This window comes from Centrocercus urophasianus, unplaced genomic scaffold (genome assembly GCF_019232065.1).
Source record: "Centrocercus urophasianus isolate 14NV4802_14NV808 unplaced genomic scaffold, USGS_Curo_1.0 seq_17, whole genome shotgun sequence".
NCBI classification, from domain to species: domain Eukaryota; kingdom Metazoa; phylum Chordata; class Aves; order Galliformes; family Phasianidae; genus Centrocercus; species Centrocercus urophasianus.
In genome coordinates this window covers 31,292,302-31,302,024 of record NW_024884722.1, presented here as the reverse complement: position 1 = coordinate 31,302,024, position 9,723 = coordinate 31,292,302, and the positions used below count along the sequence as shown (strand labels likewise).

The 9,723-nt window shown below is 37.2% G+C and overlaps 1 long non-coding RNA gene across 3 annotated transcripts in view; it reads left to right on the top strand.

Annotated features, from left to right (window-relative positions):
• Positions 1-1,135: 1,135 nt before the first annotated feature.
• LOC122160376 overlaps positions 1,136-9,723 on the top strand; it is an 11,642-nt gene continuing 3,054 nt past the window's right edge. Inside the window, exons 1-3 of one of the 3 annotated variants that reach the window (XR_006168802.1) lie at positions 1,136-1,218; positions 2,198-2,284; positions 7,292-7,365. This is a non-coding gene — a long non-coding RNA (uncharacterized LOC122160376). Of the gene's footprint in view, positions 1,219-2,197; positions 2,285-6,919; positions 7,366-9,723 lie in introns of all 3 variants that reach the window. The other 2 variants (XR_006168800.1, XR_006168801.1) reach the window with 2 other exon arrangements.

The following is a 9,723-nucleotide window of genomic DNA, read 5'->3' as shown; positions in this document are numbered from 1 at the left end:
TGGTCCACCTCTAATTATCACAGACATGGATTAGTCTTTTTCCAAACACGCTCTCTTGGTTTTCTATTGCATAGAATTCATGTCACAGGACAAAAAAGTACCAGTTGCACTTAACAATGCAGAATTCGCACACCAGATAACATGAGCCATAGCTTTCTGTGGAGTAAATTTTCATCATTCCACTGACACTAAGATTCCATTCCAGCCTGAATAAATCCTGCATTGATATCACAGAGAAAGATAGAATTAAACAAAACAAACAAACAACAAAAAACAACAAGAAATGAAGATCAAAGAGTAACTAATTATGTTAACTTTAGTTAATGCCTAACATTCAAAAATTATATTAACTTTTATAGTAAAACAATGTCAGCAGCATGCACGTGTTCTTAAATGTAATTGTTTTTTTCTATGGAAGTACAGAATGGATGAAACACCTCTGACAAAAACAAAAAATACAAAAAAAACAAGAGTTTTAATTCTGATTCTATGGTCAATCCTCCAGCAAAAGAAGATAAGATCGAATATTCTCAATCTGCAACCCTCTTATTCTGTATTAAAATAAAAATTGTAAGCTCTTAAAATGCTAATTAGTGCAATTAATTGGACACACGAGCAGTGAATTTGCAGATCTGTTGTTTATCCTGCTTTTGCAGTTCCTTCCTTTGAATTAGTTTCTGCCTAGTTAAACACATTGGTCTGTGAGACCTTTGGGGGGTCAGCCTTCATTAAATAGCCTCTCTGCTAATAGTGCTTTTTAGAAATGCTGCACAGCTGCATTTCACATAACTCATGTAAAACCTTCACTTGGAACTGCTTGCAGTCGCAATTTTACTATCAAGAGCAACACATTTGCTATATGGCCATGAAGCATCTCAGCATGCTCTTTTCTAGGACATCTTCCAGGACTCTAAATGAGCGTAGGGTTAGGTAAAGTTTAATTTGGCTTCAATTCCCAGACAATTTGACTTGCTAAATATTTGTGAAAAGCTAAGATAGAGCTCTAACATCATACAGTTTTGGCACAGATCTTCTGCCTATGAGAGAGAGAAAAAAAAAAAAAAAAAAAAAAAAAAAAAAAAGCAGTTTATAGTAAACAAAAGATGGATATAAGCATTTTTTTTTCCCACTGCATTTTACAGATAGAGACTCACCTATCAATGCTACCAGTGCAACTGGCTTCCAACATTTCTTTTTACTTTCCTGCATAGTCAACAGGTTTGTGGTACCAAGCTCTAGCAAAGTCAGTTTCTCTGCAAATCTCTTTATAAATCCTATACAGCCTATCATTGTGTTAAGTATCTTTAGAGTATATTCCATGAGTTTTACTCAGAAGATATCTAGTGGCAGAATTTTCTCAAGCTGTATAACTTTTGTGCTTTGAAATGAGGAGAGAGATAGAAAAACTAAGGCAAAAATAGCACTGTCCTCTGTATTGCTGTACCTATTTATTCATGTTAACAAGAACCACTGGAATAGCAAGGCAGCTCTTTCTATTAATTGGAAGAGGCTGGTACCATTCCACACTCTTGTTACTTTTATTTGTAGCAGTTCAGCAAAACTACTTCTCTTCTAACTACCTCCTAGTTCATGTAACATTTGTCACCTGTGAGGAGGCATGCTAGGTTTTACTGTAGCCTTGAGAAAGCCCAGGAAATAATGAACAAGATTTAACTTAGAAAATTACGACTGACTCCAATTGATGCTGCTGATTCTCTGGGCAGATATGACTGATTAATTGCTTTGACCCTAGACCTCTCAATGACGTAGGCTCATCAGTTCACTTTACTTGCTTGCCTTGCTCTTTCTTGCCCTTATCAGTTTTTTCTCCTCTATCCTCCTCCCTTCTTCTTGTCTTGCTTATATCCTTCTGTTTGTTTAAGACACATTTCCCTTTCTTCTTTCCTTTTCGCTTTTACTTACTCTTTTTACTCCTTTCTATCTCCCTACGCTTCTCTACTGATGTCTTATTTACGTTATAAACCACTGAGAATGGAGCCTAAATGGATGAATTATATCTATAGAAATGAAATAAAATGAGCTTGAGTCGAATAGCTTACATGTAAAACTATCACTGCAGAAGAAGGAGGGAAGATCCTCCAGATCTAGACATCCTCACTTCACCTACAAAAGAATCATGTTTTCTCTGGAAGCAATACACATTTAGACTCTATTCACTCATACTATTTCATTGCAGCAGACACTTTGAAGTGACTTCTTTCGAACAATGAGGAAACCGTATCGAGGACTCAGAAGGTCTTCCACATTATTAGAATCAGTCATGGTAAAACCATTCTTTAAACTCTTTAATTTAGTTCTCTCACCTCAACTTTCAAAAGCTTAGTAAAACAAATTGATCTGTAGAGCTCATAGACTTCATAAGTAACATTCCACTATCATTAAAGGATCCAACCTCACATTAGATTTAAAGACGCACAGAAATACTTTGTGCACACAAGCAGCACACGTGGAAATGTTCTCCCAAGTATTTCTCTTTTGTTCTCTTAACTTCATCATCAGATATTACTGTACTCAAATTACCTGTTTAACAGGCTGACATGAGTTGTTCAGTATATTTGTTTTGAGGGAGGTGGGTGTTTTGTTTTTGAAGCTAATGTAAGGAAGATTTGTTTATTTGGGTTTATTCCTTCTGCATGAAAAATGACAAGCAGAGCAATAGAGCTTGTATAGCAGGATCTCAGCACAGATCTCACACCTGCTTCAGAACTCTCACCTCTATCTAATATTTTCTGAAAATGAATGTAGTTCAAGGCTTCTTGGATATGCAGGTGCAGAATTTCACTGGCCCATGAACGTTTAGGACAAAATCAAATATTATTGGACAGAAAAAAAAAGATTGTTATTATAGAATAGAAGGCAGTATGTGTTCTGAGTTGGGTGTTTATCCCTCTCTCCTTTTCACACTAGAACATGGGAACTCCTGTCACCTCTGCAGACCAGTATAAGTAATTCACCTCTTACCACCTTGAGTTTTCTTCCAACTTTTTTTTGAATATCAATTCCAGTTTCAGCAATTTATCAGTGTGCATTTCATCTAACTGAGTCCAGAGCTGCTTTAGCTTATCAGTGGTTCTGTACAATATTTCACATCTACGTTCCTCTCTATGCTCTAAGAAGTCTTTTCAAGTTCTTCCACAATGAATAGCAAAGAATTGTCTACCCATTCCATATGCTTATTCTCTTCACGCCTCTTTGACTTCCAATTCTCCACTCTGACACAACATTGAACTACAGAATGGTTGAAGTTTCTACTACAATCCGCTCCTCAAAGCAGAACAAACTTGAGCAGGTTGCTCAGTGCAGCGTCACTACGTATGAAGGCTGCTCCAAAAGTAATGCCTCCTATTTTATGTTGGTTGTATGGCAGTAGAAGTCAAACGTTCTCACCAGTATTTGTTGCTGCCAGACAGACAGCAGCAGAAGAGCAGTCTGACAGAATAGTGTCTGTCATGGAAATGCATATGAAGAAAAGGTATGGAAATGTGTTTCTTCTCCGTGCAGAAAAAATTACATCCACTCACACTCATCGGTGCTTGCTGAACAGTTATGGAGACCAAACAGTGAATGTAACCACAGTGGGTGGTGAGGTGGTGTGTTTCAGCAGCGGTTACGGCAAAAGGAAAGACAAGTCACATCGCAGATGGCCGTGCAGATAATTTTAAAAGTGCAGCATGCAGGCTCTTGCTCATCACTTGTGAAAATACATAGCTAGTAGTGGTGACAATGTTAAAAAATAACATTTTGTAGTTCAGAATTTGCTCTTTCAAATAATGTTATTGTGCTCTTTGTATCTATTGCAGTTTCCACAGAAATAAATAGGAGACACTGCTTTCAGAGTGACAAATGTAAATGATTAAGAAAATTAATTTCAGTCCTATATCAAAGGAAACAGAAGTCTTTTCTGGCAGTATTTAGCTAGAATAAGTTAAAAGTGTCTGAGTTTAACCTAATGTTCCTTGTCAGGAAGCCAGATTGGATTCCACAACTGTGTTCTTGCAGATAGGTTTCTGCAACATGACTTGATGTACTAGAGTCAATATTTGTTTCAAAGTCCAAAGACCACCTGTTCTGTAAACATCTATGAACCTCCACTGCAAAAAAACTCTTGGGTGAGGACTAATTGAATGCATCAGTTTATTCCCTAAACTACTGAGGAAGTAGTAATGGTTTACATATATACACTAATAATGTCACGAGACATGTAAATGCAGAAGGTTGTACAGGTGCCAAGCTGCTAGAAGACTGCTGTGTTTCCCTAGCCAAATTGTTTTTGAGATACAGATCTATGACCGCAGTGGGATTTAGTCTGGACAGGTGATTAGCCATGTCATTAACAACAGGGAGTCCTAACTATTTACTCAGAAAGGAACTATAGTTTTGTGCATATCTGATGTATGATCACACCCCATGCAAACCAAAATTAAGGGTTGTGCTCTGTTTTCTGTCAGATGACAGCCACCCGAACCAAACAACTGACCGTGACAACTGGAAAAAACATTCAGGTAAAATACATAGATGGCTTTCTGTAAGGTTAAAGGGAGACCATTTATAATTGAACATTTTTTCATTCCTGTCCTAGGCATAATTTCAACAACTAATGGGTTAATTTACTAAATTCAACAGAAAGAAAACAGAAAATAAGGTACTATTAAATTCTGCCTTGTGGCACTGCTCTGAGGAAATAACACTCCCAATGAAAATAGAATCAAGGCCGCATTTAACTTTAATGAAAGCAGAATTTAGTCATCAAGGTACCTTCAGTTATTTCCTAAGGATCACATCAAAGTTGTCGCTTCATGGCCTTGGCACATATTACATAGGTCACTCTGAAAGTAATGTCTCCTATTTATTTCCACGGAAATCAGAACAGATACAAAGAGTACAATAACATGATTTGAGAGAGCAAATTCTCAGCTACAAAATACTATTTTCTAACATAGTCACCACCATTAGCCAGGCATTTTTGCTAAGGATGAACAAGAGCCTTCATGCCACACGTGAAAATCTGCACCAGTGTAGGCGGCCCACTGTCACCGCTGCTGAAACACACCACCCGCTGCCTCACCATGCTCACATCCACTGTTTGGTCTTCAGAAACATTCAGCATGTGCCAATGAATGTCAGTGTGCCATTTTTTATGCATGGAGCAATTCAATGACACATCTTTGCTTCATATGCCTTTCCATGTCAGATGTCATTTTGTCAGATTGGCCTTCTACTGCCATCTGTTACATGGCAACAACATGGAATGGAATATTGGTGGGAAAGTTCAACCTCTGCTGTCATACCACCAATATCCATCTTTGATGTTGTGGGCCAACATAATATAAGAGGAGGCACTACTTTCAGAGCAGACCCTATAGTAATCCATAGTCACCCATATGTGCACCGTTTATGGAATCACAGAATCATAAAATCATTTTACGTTAATTTTGCAAGACTGAAAATGACAGCATGATGCTGTGAGTTTCAGATTCTGGCTTCCGTGGTTATCTGAAGAAAACAAGATATAAAATATATCCCACAATTTTGTTAGTCATTGTGCCTATCAATTTCTTTTCAGAAACACTCCTATCATCATTGCTGTAGAGCTCAAACAAACTACCAATGCTCTGAGATGTGCATGCAACTGCTGAATACATAACCTCATTGGCCACATCTTTCAGAACCCCTCTCAGCCTGATCTAGTCACCAGAATTGGTTCAGCTAGGTTGCCATTCAAGTACTATTTTCACATACTTGAGCTGGGCAAATGTATTAGCGAACAACAAACATCATTATCTTTCATCAATGTCTGATAGATTTCACCGCACCTCGTCATTTAGCAGTTGCAAATAAACAAGTCCTAAATAAAACACAGCCAAAACATTCTTAGATGTCTGCCTAACCAGAGGATGTTAGATAATGGATGAAGGGCATGTAGCATCAATCAAGATGGAGGCATAAATGGTACTAGACAAAAATACAGACAGTAACTGGGGCAGACAAAAATTTCCATGGATTCCTATTCATAGATGGAATATAGAATGGAAAAATTCAGTACCATCAAAAAGATTGTCAGGCTTATAGACATAATTGCCATATCATTTATTTTGCTGCTCAGTGTTTTACAAACCCTCTGCCCTGAAATTAAGGCTCAGGATTTTTTTTTTTTTTTTCAGTATATGTCAGATTTCTAAATAAAAAACCAATGATGTTTCACAGTGTGCTATTAACATTTTAAATCGTGTTCCAGAAAGACTGACTTGATTTTTTTATTAGTTTTGAAATACATTATGGCGATGAAACTCTGGGGAAGAGCAGCAAAAGCTCACAGGATCCACAGGGTGAGATCAGCCGCTTCCCCCCATGATTTCTTTTGTTTTCCAAAAATTAATAAAATGATGAGGCTAAAAATTATTTCATAGCTATCTAAAAAGAAAAGGTGTAGGAGACCTCTGCAAATGTCTTTTTTTATATTCACATAGATATAATTATATGCATAAACATTTTTTTTCTATAGCATAAGGAATTTTTTCCTACGTTTTCATTTCTAAACAAGTGTTTTGACATCACAAGCTGCTTGAAAGCACCTAATCATGAACACATGTTGAAATGACATGCATGAGTTGCAGGTGTTTAGAATAATTAGGCACTCAATTACAGTTATGCTGGGTGCTCAACAGAGTCATGTTCTCCATGCCATTGTTTTTGCAACTGAATGCTTATCGTGAGAATGAAGTGCAAATAATAGCCTTTCAGAAAGAAAAGTTTTAAAAGAAAAATGTAGAATTATTAAAGTTGAAAAGTATAAAAACAGAAAAAAAGATAATCTTTTATTGATCCTCTCAAAATGATTGGTTATAGAAATGTATGTATGCACTGGTTTCTTATTCTGTATGTTCTCTGTGACTGACAGCCCAGTCACTCGCTACTGGAAAATACAGTAGAATCTCCAAAGAATGCTGAGACTGTCCAGACGCTCCTTCAAGACATGTAACAATTTTGTCTTTCTGTACAAGTGAATATTTAACCTTCTGCCAAATAGTACTAAGCCTGCCTGAAAAGTGGGACTTGTGAGGTGACCCTTAACAATAGGAATGTTTTTAATGAAGAAAAATGTCAGGATTAAGAATGTCATACCTTTCCTGCTGTAGTGGAAATGCTAAGTCATAGCCTGAAGCAGTGATGGAGCACCTGGTAGGAAGGCAGGGCCAACCCAGAGGAGCTCAGGTGCACTCAATGCAGCTGAGTGACCAGAAGGGCTGGAGCCGGGATCCACCTCTTACAGACCTCATTTAAGCATTGGCAGTGAAGACAAAGAGATTTTGTTGGGGATTGATGCCTGCTTGAGGCCTTTTGAAGGTGAGTGAAGTCTTTGTTTTGTTTTTGTGTGGTGTCTGTGGCTGCTGCGTTGGAGGATATCCTCATCTGTTGTGGGTCTTTGCTACTATGGTTTTCATTGTGTTACAATGTTATACATAATGTACCAGAAGTAGTAAGACAAACAGAAACAAACCTGGATATGACCTAGAATCGATGTTCAAGATATTGGTTAAGACTACAAATTCTAAGGCTAAGAGTGTTTATTTGCCATTTTTATTAGTGGAGTACTCAGCTTATGCTCATCATGAAATGGAATTACTCCATGCAACTCATGTTAGATCTTCTCAAGAAAGTAAACTTGTTTTATTTATGTAAAGGGTAACTAAAGCCCTAAGGGTAAGAGAAGGGCAAAGAAAACAGCAACTCTCTTTAACTTCCCAAATACTACCTTACATGGGTAGGCATAACGTTAAAAAAGTGCAAGAACTCTGCTTTGGTGTATCTCCTCCTTCTTCTACTTTAATATTTTTGCATCCCTTCAATTTTTTCCCCTTCCAGTTTTTACTACTAATGAGTTTGTATTGGGGCACTTAATTTCCTAAGTTCGTACCAGTCATTAATTCTGTCTCCTAGGCACAAGGTACTTTCTTTTGAAAATACTGAAGTAGCACCCACCATAAATCAACTACTCAAAGGTGTCCTTTTTTTTTTTTTTTTTTTTTATCTCCAGGAATCATAGCTTGTAAGAAAACACTATGCCTATAATTCATCTCTTAATTTACCATTTCACATTGCTGTGAATGCCTTATCATTCCAGTAGCAATGGTCAGAGCATGAGTTATTGAGAGGTGTTGGGTGATCCGTTCTATTTCATCATCTCTCTCCATCTTCAGTAGCACAAAGTATGTTTCTGGGGTTCTGTAAATCTTCAGAAGCAAGGTCACAAAAGAGATTGCAGTGTGTAATGATTTTGAAGACACATGCACAGATTCCCACACAAACGGCATGAATGTTTTACTAGGACTGAAGTGGGAGCTCTGCTGGTAACTTCAGTAAGTACAGACCTGCTCTCCACAGAAAATAAATATTCTTGAGACAGAATGAAACTAGAATAAAAAAAATGAATTTACAGAATTCACAAATTCAGAATACGGAATTCACGAGTATTTGAACCTATTCAAAACCTGAAGGGTTTTTGCTGTTCCCAAAATTTAATATTGATAAATATGAGGAAATTAATTATCTTCCCATGCCGAGCAAAATATAGACTAGCAAATAATGGGAAACAATACTACACTGTAGGTGAAGAGTCAGAGCAAATATATAAGAATATACAGGTATGTTTGTAGTCTCCTGTTGATTTTCTTTGTTTGTTTATTTGTTTTTTTTTAACCAAGTAAAGCTTGGATAAATTCTGAAACAAATGTGTATATTGTGAAAATATGTTGAGTTTCACAGACAAAAAAAACCTTAAAAATGCACATAGGAAGGGTAGAGGGAATATGTGTTTAAGTTATCAATGGCCGAGGTCTGAAAAATAGTAAAAATTTCTTCCTAACCTTATTAAGAGATCAGTGTCTATATAAACACATTCTACTAACAGGGTAGAAGAGAAATAACTTACTATAGTATTTTTGCTAAGACACCCACCTGTATAGTTGTAAAGTACTGTAACACGATAACTCAAGCCCAAGAGAGAAAAATAATAATGGTGTGCTATTTCTATACGCTCTGCATATATGCATACATATGATTACTGAAAAATGTTGAAGAGCAGCTGCCTCAGAACTTAACAGCAATCCCAGCTCCAGAAATTTTCAGCTGTCAGTGCCTAAGGGTAGCTTTTCAGTGCAGCTAGGTTTACAATGAAACAAACAAATCCTGTCTCCAGGGTTACAATTATCAGTTAAGTAAATAGCACTTTTTAAACTTATCTTCTAAATACATCAGTGGCAAAACCAAAATTGCTCAAGATAACAATGAACCAAATACAGGTGTGTCTGCATGTAGCCAGTCATTTCTAGAAGAAAGTCGAGTCAGGAGGTGGGGTAGAAATGAAGAGGAATGATTGGAGAAGCCCAACACACTCCCAGGAATGCGACTTGAAACTGAGCAAAGGGGAGCTGCAGTGCCTTGCTGCTGCTATGGCAATCATTTATTGGAATGTTCTCTCCCTCTCTTACCCTCCTCAGTGTAATGGATTTTCTTTCTTCTGCAGTATCTTTCCCTACAAGTAGTTTGAATCAACTGTGTTGAGTGTGTTGCGAGTTCAACGAGTAAGAGATGAGTTCTCAGAGGTAGAACTCATGCTTACACTGGTAGAGATCAGTCATCTTACTAATCATTTCAGGGAGAACAAAGAGGGTTACTTTCTTCCTGTGCCAAAAAAAAAAAAAA